Source organism: Sinohyriopsis cumingii, chromosome 18 (genome assembly GCF_028554795.1).
Source record: "Sinohyriopsis cumingii isolate HCF-2022 chromosome 18, ASM2855479v2, whole genome shotgun sequence".
NCBI lineage: Eukaryota > Metazoa > Mollusca > Bivalvia > Unionida > Unionidae > Sinohyriopsis > Sinohyriopsis cumingii.
Window position 1 is genome coordinate 77,465,541 of NC_142978.1, and position 12,515 is coordinate 77,478,055.

The 12,515-nt window shown below is 34.0% G+C and overlaps 2 non-coding genes across 2 annotated transcripts; both read left to right on the forward strand.

Annotated features, from left to right (window-relative positions):
* Nucleotides 1-710: 710 nt before the first annotated feature.
* On the forward strand, nucleotides 711-826 carry LOC149777055 (U5 spliceosomal RNA). Its single transcript, XR_016416329.1, has one exon. It is a non-coding gene; the product is annotated as a U5 spliceosomal RNA (small nuclear RNA).
* A 6,121-nt stretch (nucleotides 827-6,947) lies between these two features.
* LOC149777056 (U5 spliceosomal RNA) lies at nucleotides 6,948-7,063 on the forward strand. Its single transcript, XR_016416330.1, has one exon. It is a non-coding gene; the product is annotated as a U5 spliceosomal RNA (small nuclear RNA).
* Nucleotides 7,064-12,515: the final 5,452 nt, after the last annotated feature.

A 12,515-nucleotide genomic window follows, 5' to 3' on the forward strand; every position in this document is an offset into this window, starting at 1 on the left:
AACAATGCTCTAAATATAGACTGGGACTACTTTTGTGGGTACTGATCCGGAAGTAATAATTGCGACTCAATTTCATTAACGGCAGCCTAAACATGTCTGAATCTTTACTTAACCATGTGTGGACCACCTATTGGAATTGTACCAAACGCAATAAAGACAGTTAATGGTCTAAGCTTGGTATAACATACCCTAGTTTGCTAGTACATATGCCAGGTTTAAGGTCTACATTGCTCTCCTCGGAGAAGACAGATGATATCCCAAACATCTGAAACATCCACACGTTGCATTAATCTAAAATGGAATTTTTTTTCTTCAAGTAAATTTTGATTTCCTATATGAATAAAACACCTGTTATTTTTTTCCAAATTAGTAATCTTTTCCTGATGTATAAATAGGTAGTTATAATCCATCTCGATAACTCGAACATCTAACGAATGTGGATTACATCCCTTTTACTGTCAAATTAACTCCCCCTGCCTTTTCCACGACAAGAAATATAGAAATATTCATTAGTATCCTTTCTACCAGTATAAAGAAAATAAATGGGTTTCACTGAAATTCAAAATAGCCAATAGCAAAATGACACTGTATATTGAAAACTATGACCCTTTTGGATCTTTGTAGACATAACCATTCCACTATCGTCTTTACAAAAGCATTTGGAAAGTTCAAACTATTTCTCTTCAAAATAAAGCGTGAAAGTATAATGATTACTCTGGTTTCTCTTCACATCGTATTAATCTTTCGCCTTTTACTAAAGATTACCGTGGAGAGGAACATTTAATGAGTCTATAGACCATTCTTTGAAGCCTCACTTTGGTGAGGTACCAATTCAATTAAAGTAAACCTCTAGTTCAAATTTAGCATTTTGTTCTCTTTTCTTCTAACCAGATCCAAATGGAAGATAGTAACCGATGATTATATAATCAGGTCTCAGTACTTCCAGTTCGGTACTCACAAAGGTAGTTCTAGTCTATTGTTAGAACATTTATTCCTCTCTCATTGTCATGGTGATAGAAGAGTTATATTTATGCGATTTTGATAGGGATTTAAAGGTCATTGTTTATTCTTGAGAATATGAGCTCAGGTGTGGTTTTCCATGTGTATTTCGGCGATAGTGCATAGTCAGTAATAAGGCCATGGTGATGATCCGGAAGTGAAATATGTGTTCTGTTTACATACTGCTCTGTTGACAGTCCAGCCTCTCAAAAAAACCTTTGGCAAGAACTTCACCGTGAAGGTATTTTTAGATTAACATATGATTTGTACTGATTGTCACACAGTGGAAATGTCAGTCTCGAGAACCAAATGTAGAGAACATATAACAAAATTAATTGTGCTATGTCCTGTCAGTGCAGTATTTGAGTAAAGATTAAACTGGTATTAAATCTTTATTATTAATGAACGACACATGAAATTTCAATATGTTATGTATATTGACTTTGAAAAACAGTAGAATGAAATTAGAAATAAAAAGTTAAGTTTTATTTTGAAAAATTTAAATGAAATTTAAAAAGAAGTATAAAAAATTAAAACATTTACTCCAAAATATATAATATTTGTTGAAATGATATTAAATGATATCAGCATGTAAATATTCCTACACCATATATAAGTTCCAATGTTGGATATTTGTCAAATTTTGTCAGAGAAAATATCTTTGTAAGTCAAAATGAGACCATCATTTAAAATACACGAAGACAAAATTCCAATTTGTATTGGTCATTCAAAGTATTTATTAGGGGTCCAAGCAGTTAATTTATGTGTTTATCATGGGGTCACTTCCTGAGTAACACATATCTGCTTGTATGGCCTTCAGTAATTTTTTACAAACATAGTTATAGGGTATTTAGTGAGAGGACAGAGATGAAAACTTTATACTAGAACCTAGTCAAGTTCTCTACTAAATCATTTTAAACTGTCCCAGAATGAAATACAGTTCAAAGGGATAAAATATACTTTCCCCATGTATATTACCCTTGGATGTAAGAAAACAGCAAAATAATATAAGCTGAACACAAAATGCATTCCATTGTATTGTTCAGTTTGGTTACGATATTGATTGGTGTAGTGCAGCATTGTGGCCTATATGATGTTATGGGAATGCTGATGATCCATCTTGCTTTATGCATTATTAATTACTAATAATATTTGTTAACTGACACTCTAAAGATTGCATAAGAAATATTCAAACAGATTATTTGAATTTAACTTTGTACAACTGATTTTGCGATAGCTACATATCCCACATGAACAAATATTCATATATTTTAGAATGTTTGGGATCAAACGTTCACATTCAGTACATCATATAGGCTGACATTGTACATATAGTGAATCTGTAAGGCCCATTTCTGGCTGTGTGCGCTGAAAATATCCCAAAATGTTATTTTCATCATGAGTAGGCCTATGTATGATAACATATTTCAATTTAGTACTATGACAGTGTGCAGTATTGTAGCATCAGCTGATATCTGATTCCATTGAATCATTGAGTTTAATAATTGGTAACCAACACTCTTAATGATAAATGTTGAAACAGATCATTTGAATTTTGTTTGCACATTTGATCTTAACAAGTACATTGTATATGTCCCACATATGTAAATGTCCATCCTGGTTTTCACGTTTTGGGGATCAGAATTTCACATTTAGTTGACGATATAGGATTTATTGGTATCTATAGTTGATCTGTGTGGCCACATTTTGCTGTATTCATCTGCAATATCCAAAATTGTTATTTCCCTCATGAATAAGATCGCTTATAGTCATATATTTTAATTTATTACATTGTCGATTGACCTTCCTGTATACTGGTATGTACTAATGTTTGCACCAATGATCAAACCTCACCGCCCCAACATTGCCTTAAACTGTATGATACATAGTCTACCTGATTTGCTATTTAACCTGTAAATGGCTAAATATGCTTCTAGAAACCCCATATATTTTTAGGATGAATTTATCACTTTAATACATGGTCATCGCTTCACCTTTTTGAGTGTCAGTCTGTCATGTTTAATATTTTTCCCATGCTTGCAACCTTAATGTTATTTTGAAATCACCATATCGAACACATTTTAAATTCATTTACCTACATCTTACTGTTTTCTAGAATCAAGTGAGACATGTTATATCTTTTCAGGTCTAACATTGTATCTGGAACAAAATGTTAGAGTTGGATCAGTTTGGAAGCTCTCCAGTAGTCCGGTGGTGATAGCAAGGTTTCATAAGGACATGTGAAGTGTACTGTCATAAGTGACCATGATTAGTTCATATCACCACACTGATATATAGCACCACAAAGACATGGCTTAGGTCTTCATGAGAGAGAATAACACCATTTTTCGGTAAGGTAGAGCCTCCCTAGAAACTGTATTTTCCTATCCCATTGTCACCTTTTGTAGTTATTGACATTGAAATGGAATGCATTTTTGCTATACAACATGGTAGTGGTCCCATCCGAACTTTAAATCTGAGTGCGCTATTACTTATACAAACAACTGCCTACGTACCTGACACAATATGTGGAACATAGCACCTGTCACTGTTTCTTTAGTGTCTACACCTATATGCATCTGGACAGGCATATTGCGGTTTGCTGCCAAAATCACTATGAGCTGTGTTGCTTCACTAACCCTGGGAAAAATGATATCACTTGTACAGACTTAAGCTACCATTTGTTTTAAATACCATGTATTAGTCAACTTTGCTGTCTAAAATTTGTCAAACTGAATTTTAAAACTTGTAGGAAAATTTATATTTTCAATAAAATGTAGTTTTTAAAATTTAAATGTTTATTTAAATTTCCTTTATCAATAATTTCAAATTGTAAACATATTCTCAGAGAGGCCTTGTACATTCAGGTTTTCATTGCATTGAAAAATTCTTATAATTAAGGAAGATATAGCAAATTAAGTTTTGGTTTCTCAAGAGCACTTGGACCAAAACTTGCACCCTGTGGAACACCAGCACTACACACTTTCTGAAAGGTGTCACGTGTCTTGTTTGTAATAAAATTCAAAAAGACTTCATGTATAAAATTGAAATAGGTGTGGCATGCAAATATAAAAGTTTGACTAAAATTGGCCATAACAAATTGGGCCTGTCAGGAATCAGGTCACAATTAGTACATCCAGTTCAGTACCAATAGATGTAGTTCAAGTCTATTTTTAGAATATTTCTTCCTCTCATTTTGGTGGTGACAGAAGAGTTATATTTATGCATTTTTTAGGGATTTAAGAAGTATTGAGAAACAAATGTAGAGAACATAGAGTAAAATTAATTGTGTTCTATGTCCTTATGGATCTGACCTTGTTCGATTTATTGACAAATGGAGTTTATCAGGAATATTATGTTCCCTGAATATTACTGGACCAGAAGTATGTTAGTTATCACGTCACTTTCTCGCATCATACCTTCTATTTTGTCCTCTTTATCTCACATGTATATGGTATGCATGTGTGTTTGGAAGTAAGTAACATTATCTTATGTTTATGAATTTAGCATTTGATGTGATCTTATTCAAATACATGTATGTAGATGCACGTTTGCTTTTTAGACCAACAAGTAGATCTCCGCCTTTTCTTCTTTTTTCTCCCCTGACATTACCGGTAGTGTCAGAAAAAAACAAAAGAAGCGATGATCTACTTGCTGGTCTAGTTTGCGTGGAATATGTATGCAAATGTATGTACAAGTATTATATTTGCATATGGTCATCCAAAGTGTATCAATTTAGCGTTCATATATATACCAATCATGTGCTGCAAAATGGCATTAAACCCAGTAAAACCAATCTGAATAATCAATCCGCTAATAAAAAGAGGCGTGATCTAACGATTGTGGACTAGATGTATCAAAGTTTTGGAAATTAAGATCTGTTAAGTGTATATTTGAAACTCGTCTGCAGTAAAAACGCCCTGTGTATATACATGCACGAGTGTGTGTGTGTGTGTGTGTGTGTGTGTGTGTTTTGACTGAAAATCAAAGAACCGAAGGTACTGTAATATTAATTGCATTTGAAAGATGCAAGTTGTTTTTTTCTTGTTATTGTTGGAAAATAGCGTCAAACTCACAACATCACGCTGAATATGAGTAAACAGTGTGTGTGTGTGTGTGTGTCTAATATCAACGAACCTAAAGCACCATAAGCTTACGTCCATGTGCAAGTGGCAACATGGTTGGGGTTTTTTGTTTGTTTGTTGTGATCTGTTCATTATTTTTTTCTCTACCTATGAGCATGTGCCATGGTATATTTCATCTTCGAACTAATTCTAAGAAATTAATAAATTCTTTGGGAAAGGCTTATTACATCGGCTTTACAATTTCATTAATGATCAAAGCTGCTCAGATTTGCTCCTTGAGGCATCTAACGAAACCAAATTAAAGCAAAACAGACGAAATAACATTAAGGAAATTTTTTTGACTATGGCTGCCTAAAAATAATTCAAAAAGAACAATCTTAAAACCATTCACATGTCACAGAGTACCAGCAAGTTTTAATATGCAACTTTGGAGGCCTCGTATTTCTAGCTACTTTTATGTATTTGTGATTGAAAATCTCTAACGAAATCTGAGTTGTTACTTACATAAACTTTGTATTACTATTATTTTTGATGGATAGTAACACCGGCTGCATTCATTTAAACTCAAAACATACAAATCTATGAAAACGGCATGACACGTTTCCGACAGAAAATAATTTTCAATGCTGGCGATGTATCACAGCAGGTGACATATCTTAAAAGAAATGAAGAATTTACACGTAAGTATTAAGGTTTTAAATGCTAATTTTAAACTACATGGAATTAAACGGGAACCCGGATGGCCGAGTGTTCTAAAGCGCTCGACTTTACCAATCACTGCCATCTCATCTCGATCCACGTGGTTCGGGTCTCGGGGTCGGTCTATGTGTGTATATGAGAAAGGTTGCCATTAGCCTCTCGTGAGTCGGTGGCTCTTCCCGAGGTTTTCTCCAGTTTCTTATGCCACTATTTATACTGGCCGCCATGTCTAGCCTATCACGTGCTGAAAAATGGCGTTATTCCCACAACAACAACATGGGAATATGTTATGCGCCTTTTTCGCGAGTTGGATCTAACAGAGAAGCAGTTTTAGCAGTAGGAAGAGAAACTCATTGATGCTCATTTTACAAAGAGTTTTCAATTTAATTTTCCTGAAATCTATACCTCAAAAGCCGAAATCTAAGCTGCGTACCACTACCGAAACGAGAGAGGAAACAATGCTCTAAATATAGACTGGGACTACTTTTGTGGGTACTGATCCGGAAGTAATAATTGCGACTCAATTTCATTAACGGCAGCCTAAACATGTCTGAATCTTTACTTAACCATGTGTGGACCACCTATTGGAATTGTACCAAACGCAATAAAGACAGTTAATGGTCTAAGCTTGGTATAACATACCCTAGTTTGCTAGTACATATGCCAGGTTTAAGGTCTACATTGCTCTCCTCGGAGAAGACAGATGATATCCCAAACATCTGAAACATCCACACGTTGCATTAATCTAAAATGGAATTTTTTTTCTTCAAGTAAATTTTGATTTCCTATATGAATAAAACACCTGTTATTTTTTTCCAAATTAGTAATCTTTTCCTGATGTATAAATAGGTAGTTATAATCCATCTCGATAACTCGAACATCTAACGAATGTGGATTACATCCCTTTTACTGTCAAATTAACTCCCCCTGCCTTTTCCACGACAAGAAATATAGAAATATTAATTAGTATCCTTTCTACCAGTATAAAGAAAATAAATGGGTTTCACTGAAATTCAAAATAGCCAATAGCAAAATGACACTGTATATTGAAAACTATGACCCTTTTGGATCTTTGTAGACATAACCATTCCACTATCGTCTTTACAAAAGCATTTGGAAAGTTCAAACTATTTCTCTTCAAAATAAAGCGTGAAAGTATAATGATTACTCTGGTTTCTCTTCACATCGTATTAATCTTTCGCCTTTTACTAAAGATTACCGTGGAGAGGAACATTTAATGAGTCTATAGACCATTCTTTGAAGCCTCACTTTGGTGAGGTACCAATTCAATTAAAGTAAACCTCTAGTTCAAATTTAGCATTTTGTTCTCTTTTCTTCTAACCAGATCCAAATGGAAGATAGTAACCGATGATTATATAATCAGGTCTCAGTACTTCCAGTTCGGTACTCACAAAGGTAGTTCTAGTCTATTGTTAGAACATTTATTCCTCTCTCATTGTCATGGTGATAGAAGAGTTATATTTATGCGATTTTGATAGGGATTTAAAGGTCATTGTTTATTCTTGAGAATATGAGCTCAGGTGTGGTTTTCCATGTGTATTTCGGCGATAGTGCATAGTCAGTAATAAGGCCATGGTGATGATCCGGAAGTGAAATATGTGTTCTGTTTACATACTGCTCTGTTGACAGTCCAGCCTCTCAAAAAAACCTTTGGCAAGAACTTCACCGTGAAGGTATTTTTAGATTAACATATGATTTGTACTGATTGTCACACAGTGGAAATGTCAGTCTCGAGAACCAAATGTAGAGAACATATAACAAAATTAATTGTGCTATGTCCTGTCAGTGCAGTATTTGAGTAAAGATTAAACTGGTATTAAATCTTTATTATTAATGAACGACACATGAAATTTCAATATGTTATGTATATTGACTTTGAAAAACAGTAGAATGAAATTAGAAATAAAAAGTTAAGTTTTATTTTGAAAAATTTAAATGAAATTTAAAAAGAAGTATAAAAAATTAAAACATTTACTCCAAAATATATAATATTTGTTGAAATGATATTAAATGATATCAGCATGTAAATATTCCTACACCATATATAAGTTCCAATGTTGGATATTTGTCAAATTTTGTCAGAGAAAATATCTTTGTAAGTCAAAATGAGACCATCATTTAAAATACACGAAGACAAAATTCCAATTTGTATTGGTCATTCAAAGTATTTATTAGGGGTCCAAGCAGTTAATTTATGTGTTTATCATGGGGTCACTTCCTGAGTAACACATATCTGCTTGTATGGCCTTCAGTAATTTTTTACAAACATAGTTATAGGGTATTTAGTGAGAGGACAGAGATGAAAACTTTATACTAGAACCTAGTCAAGTTCTCTACTAAATCATTTTAAACTGTCCCAGAATGAAATACAGTTCAAAGGGATAAAATATACTTTCCCCATGTATATTACCCTTGGATGTAAGAAAACAGCAAAATAATATAAGCTGAACACAAAATGCATTCCATTGTATTGTTCAGTTTGGTTACGATATTGATTGGTGTAGTGCAGCATTGTGGCCTATATGATGTTATGGGAATGCTGATGATCCATCTTGCTTTATGCATTATTAATTACTAATAATATTTGTTAACTGACACTCTAAAGATTGCATAAGAAATATTCAAACAGATTATTTGAATTTAACTTTGTACAACTGATTTTGCGATAGCTACATATCCCACATGAACAAATATTCATATATTTTAGAATGTTTGGGATCAAACGTTCACATTCAGTACATCATATAGGCTGACATTGTACATATAGTGAATCTGTAAGGCCCATTTCTGGCTGTGTGCGCTGAAAATATCCCAAAATGTTATTTTCATCATGAGTAGGCCTATGTATGATAACATATTTCAATTTAGTACTATGACAGTGTGCAGTATTGTAGCATCAGCTGATATCTGATTCCATTGAATCATTGAGTTTAATAATTGGTAACCAACACTCTTAATGATAAATGTTGAAACAGATCATTTGAATTTTGTTTGCACATTTGATCTTAACAAGTACATTGTATATGTCCCACATATGTAAATGTCCATCCTGGTTTTCACGTTTTGGGGATCAGAATTTCACATTTAGTTGACGATATAGGATTTATTGGTATCTATAGTTGATCTGTGTGGCCACATTTTGCTGTATTCATCTGCAATATCCAAAATTGTTATTTCCCTCATGAATAAGATCGCTTATAGTCATATATTTTAATTTATTACATTGTCGATTGACCTTCCTGTATACTGGTATGTACTAATGTTTGCACCAATGATCAAACCTCACCGCCCCAACATTGCCTTAAACTGTATGATACATAGTCTACCTGATTTGCTATTTAACCTGTAAATGGCTAAATATGCTTCTAGAAACCCCATATATTTTTAGGATGAATTTATCACTTTAATACATGGTCATCGCTTCACCTTTTTGAGTGTCAGTCTGTCATGTTTAATATTTTTCCCATGCTTGCAACCTTAATGTTATTTTGAAATCACCATATCGAACACATTTTAAATTCATTTACCTACATCTTACTGTTTTCTAGAATCAAGTGAGACATGTTATATCTTTTCAGGTCTAACATTGTATCTGGAACAAAATGTTAGAGTTGGATCAGTTTGGAAGCTCTCCAGTAGTCCGGTGGTGATAGCAAGGTTTCATAAGGACATGTGAAGTGTACTGTCATAAGTGACCATGATTAGTTCATATCACCACACTGATATATAGCACCACAAAGACATGGCTTAGGTCTTCATGAGAGAGAATAACACCATTTTTCGGTAAGGTAGAGCCTCCCTAGAAACTGTATTTTCCTATCCCATTGTCACCTTTTGTAGTTATTGACATTGAAATGGAATGCATTTTTGCTATACAACATGGTAGTGGTCCCATCCGAACTTTAAATCTGAGTGCGCTATTACTTATACAAACAACTGCCTACGTACCTGACACAATATGTGGAACATAGCACCTGTCACTGTTTCTTTAGTGTCTACACCTATATGCATCTGGACAGGCATATTGCGGTTTGCTGCCAAAATCACTATGAGCTGTGTTGCTTCACTAACCCTGGGAAAAATGATATCACTTGTACAGACTTAAGCTACCATTTGTTTTAAATACCATGTATTAGTCAACTTTGCTGTCTAAAATTTGTCAAACTGAATTTTAAAACTTGTAGGAAAATTTATATTTTCAATAAAATGTAGTTTTTAAAATTTAAATGTTTATTTAAATTTCCTTTATCAATAATTTCAAATTGTAAACATATTCTCAGAGAGGCCTTGTACATTCAGGTTTTCATTGCATTGAAAAATTCTTATAATTAAGGAAGATATAGCAAATTAAGTTTTGGTTTCTCAAGAGCACTTGGACCAAAACTTGCACCCTGTGGAACACCAGCACTACACACTTTCTGAAAGGTGTCACGTGTCTTGTTTGTAATAAAATTCAAAAAGACTTCATGTATAAAATTGAAATAGGTGTGGCATGCAAATATAAAAGTTTGACTAAAATTGGCCATAACAAATTGGGCCTGTCAGGAATCAGGTCACAATTAGTACATCCAGTTCAGTACCAATAGATGTAGTTCAAGTCTATTTTTAGAATATTTCTTCCTCTCATTTTGGTGGTGACAGAAGAGTTATATTTATGCATTTTTTAGGGATTTAAGAAGTATTGAGAAACAAATGTAGAGAACATAGAGTAAAATTAATTGTGTTCTATGTCCTTATGGATCTGACCTTGTTCGATTTATTGACAAATGGAGTTTATCAGGAATATTATGTTCCCTGAATATTACTGGACCAGAAGTATGTTAGTTATCACGTCACTTTCTCGCATCATACCTTCTATTTTGTCCTCTTTATCTCACATGTATATGGTATGCATGTGTGTTTGGAAGTAAGTAACATTATCTTATGTTTATGAATTTAGCATTTGATGTGATCTTATTCAAATACATGTATGTAGATGCACGTTTGCTTTTTAGACCAACAAGTAGATCTCCGCCTTTTCTTCTTTTTTCTCCCCTGACATTACCGGTAGTGTCAGAAAAAAACAAAAGAAGCGATGATCTACTTGCTGGTCTAGTTTGCGTGGAATATGTATGCAAATGTATGTACAAGTATTATATTTGCATATGGTCATCCAAAGTGTATCAATTTAGCGTTCATATATATACCAATCATGTGCTGCAAAATGGCATTAAACCCAGTAAAACCAATCTGAATAATCAATCCGCTAATAAAAAGAGGCGTGATCTAACGATTGTGGACTAGATGTATCAAAGTTTTGGAAATTAAGATCTGTTAAGTGTATATTTGAAACTCGTCTGCAGTAAAAACGCCCTGTGTATATACATGCACGAGTGTGTGTGTGTGTGTGTGTGTGTGTGTGTTTTGACTGAAAATCAAAGAACCGAAGGTACTGTAATATTAATTGCATTTGAAAGATGCAAGTTGTTTTTTTCTTGTTATTGTTGGAAAATGGCGTCAAACTCACAACATCACGCTGAATATGAGTAAACAGTGTGTGTGTGTGTGTGTGTCTAATATCAACGAACCTAAAGCACCATAAGCTTACGTCCATGTGCAAGTGGCAACATGGTTGGGGTTTTTTGTTTGTTTGTTGTGATCTGTTCATTATTTTTTTCTCTACCTATGAGCATGTGCCATGGTATATTTCATCTTCGAACTAATTCTAAGAAATTAATAAATTCTTTGGGAAAGGCTTATTACATCGGCTTTACAATTTCATTAATGATCAAAGCTGCTCAGATTTGCTCCTTGAGGCATCTAACGAAACCAAATTAAAGCAAAACAGACGAAATAACATTAAGGAAATTTTTTTGACTATGGCTGCCTAAAAATAATTCAAAAAGAACAATCTTAAAACCATTCACATGTCACAGAGTACCAGCAAGTTTTAATATGCAACTTTGGAGGCCTCGTATTTCTAGCTACTTTTATGTATTTGTGATTGAAAATCTCTAACGAAATCTGAGTTGTTACTTACATAAACTTTGTATTACTATTATTTTTGATGGATAGTAACACCGGCTGCATTCATTTAAACTCAAAACATACAAATCTATGAAAACGGCATGACACGTTTCCGACAGAAAATAATTTTCAATGCTGGCGATGTATCACAGCAGGTGACATATCTTAAAAGAAATGAAGAATTTACACGTAAGTATTAAGGTTTTAAATGCTAATTTTAAACTACATGGAATTAAACGGGAACCCGGATGGCCGAGTGTTCTAAAGCGCTCGACTTTACCAATCACTGCCATCTCATCTCGATCCACGTGGTTCGGGTCTCGGGGTCGGTCTATGTGTGTATATGAGAAAGGTTGCCATTAGCCTCTCGTGAGTCGGTGGCTCTTCCCGAGGTTTTCTCCAGTTTCTTATGCCACTATTTATACTGGCCGCCATGTATAGCCTATCACGTGCTGAAAAATGGCGTTATTCCCACAACAACAACATGGGAATATGTTATGCGCCTTTTTCGCGAGTTGGATCTAACAGAGAAGCAGTTTTAGCAGTAGGAAGAGAAACTCATTGATGCTCATTTTACAAAGAGTTTTCAATTTAATTTTCCTGAAATCTATACCTCAAAAGCCGAAATCTAAGCTGCGTACCACTACCGAAACGAGAGAGGAAACAATGCTCTAAAAATAGACTGGGACTACTTTTGTGGGTACT